A 2,609-nucleotide genomic window follows, 5' to 3' on the forward strand; every position below is an offset into this window, starting at 1 on the left:
AGTTATTTTTATGTGTATTACAATATTTATTTGTGCATTACTTTGTTTAACTGAGTCATACGGAGACAGTTTATTTTACATAAACAAAGAGCCCATATACGTAGCATAAACTTTAAAACAGAGTAGAAAACCAAGTGAGGAAAGAAATTTGCGGTATATCAAACATAAGTTCACACATACCTCATGTGCTATTCATTGCTGACTAACAATCAAAAAGTCAAAGCGATCACTAAACGTTGACTGCTATGCAAAGTTGTAAATCTCCCCGGTGAAGACAACATAGAAACACAAGTGCACAAACAAAACATTATCCCACCAGAACATGAGCGACGTGTCGCGGTCATGTGTTTTACTGGCATGGCTGTTTCACTGAGCTTTGAGTGTATGCGTTGCTTGGAAACGAGCATGTGTGTGGAATGTGTGACGTCTGCCCTCTTGCTCAGGGGCGTGGCCGTCTGCACAGGACTTTGCATCTCGCTCACATACGGCCCAAGGCTTTTGGGAGAAGAAGGGGAAGTTGTAAAATGTATAATAGCCCCTCTCAGAAGCTTGCGTTACTGTACCCCTGTGGAGAAAGCTGCTGGGAAGGGTGTCTGGCAGTAAATGGAAGGGAGGGTGTCAACTGTTATTGACAGGTGTCGATCAGACCTTGCACACACACAGAAACAGCCCAACCTTAGCCAGCTCTAAAGCTGAAACTATATTTAATAAATGTTGGTAAACTGGTACAGTTTTTAGCTGTAATCTAAATCTCAAGGTCAAACTGAAATAAAACAGCCCTGTCTTGCCATTGCCCTGACACACCAGAAACAGAATCACCTTTACAAGTTTCTGTACACAAACAAGGAATTGGGCTTGGGTTCCCCTCTGCTCTCAGTGAAGAAATTTAAAATATTGATATATAAAAAGTTAAATAAAGAAAAGTTTTTGTAAATATGCATAAATATACAGTGTTTTAACAAAAAAGAAAGTCATGGTTGAATTGTACTCTGACTGTGAAGTGTTCATCAGAGAAACAGCATGGGAGAAGAAGCTGTCTCTGTGGTGGCTCATTTTTGTAAATAGCCCTCTTTAGTGCTATTTGGAAAAAAAGTCTAAACAGTTTGTGTCCAGAATGTGTGAGGAATGCAGAGATATTAGCTGTCCAGGATGGACAAGGGAAGGTCAGCCCAGATGATCCTCTCTGCAGACCTAATTGTTTGTAGCAGTTTGAATCTGTTCTGTTTTGTAAATGAGCCAAGCTACGCCGTGATGTACGAACACAGGACAGACTGAATAGAAGATGACCAGCTGCTCCTATGCAATCCTGTACTTCTTGAGTTACCACAGTGAGTACAGTCTCTGATGGGCCTACTTCAGTGAACCGGAACTGATCCACAGCAGACACTGTTGTTGACAATGGTGAGGGGAGGTAGTGTGAAAGGGGTTCCACAGAAGTCCCCCTTAACCTCCACAGTCTTGAGTAATCACAAAAGGAATACTATATACTGCTCTGACAAATGTAAATTACCAAATCTACATTTCTACAATTTTCCTATTAACTGCAATCAAATTATTGTCCTAAACATCTATTTGACCTTAGAGCATTTGGTTTTAAGGTTTGCTTTTACAGTGTTACAATGTTACAAACTTCAGAGTATTTTAATGGTACTTTATTTCACTGAATAATTCCAAAGCAGTGCATGTTTGTGAAGCGGAAAATAATACGTAGATTTTAAATGTTTTAAACAAATACGAAAAGTGCAGCATTTATTTGTATTCAGCACACTGTACTCTAAAACCCCTGAATAAAATCCAGAGCTCAGGTGAGAGTATCTGTCAATAGGACAGCTATTACTTGTGTTCTCCACAAATATGGCATTTATGGAAGAGTAACAAGAGGAAAAGCCCTTTTGAAAGAAAGTCAGTTTACCACAAACCAAACTTTGTAAACAGGAAACATTTGAAGCTGCTCTAGTCAGGTGAGACCAGAATTGAAAATTTTGGAATATATATACCCTATGTGTTATGGAAAACTAACACTGCACATTACGCTAAATACACCATCACCACAGTGGTGGCAGATTCATCCTGTGGGGATGCGTCTCTTCACCAGGCACAGAGAAGCTGAGCAGAATTATCCTAGAAAAAAAACTTTTAGAGGCTGCAAATGTTCACCTTCCTTCCCATTTGACTATGCACAGCCAGAGCTACAATGGAATTATTTATACCAAAGCTCCTCTGTATTAAAGCCCAGCATCGCATTTACAAAGGATGGATGCAATATGTGCATAATAATATTATTATATATTTTAAATGCCATACATTCAAACTCTGTATGCCAGTTGGTCAGACTGGTGCTCATAACTGATATAGATATTAATGCTTGAGATTCTATTGGGGAGATTGTGATAATGGAATAAATATAGAGGAAATTGTAGATTTATCGCACTCCATATTGTAATTTCAATGTTCAACAATAGTATTGTAAATGCAGGTTTTCCTAACATTGTGTATCTACACCTCTGGGCTCATTTGTTTCATTTTAAACGTATTTAAACTTGTTCAATAATGACTTAAAGAGATTATTTTTAATCAGGATTATACAATAAAAATCTTTCAAAGCAACA

Source organism: Girardinichthys multiradiatus, chromosome X (genome assembly GCF_021462225.1).
Source record: "Girardinichthys multiradiatus isolate DD_20200921_A chromosome X, DD_fGirMul_XY1, whole genome shotgun sequence".
NCBI classification, from domain to species: Eukaryota; Metazoa; Chordata; class Actinopteri; order Cyprinodontiformes; family Goodeidae; genus Girardinichthys; species Girardinichthys multiradiatus.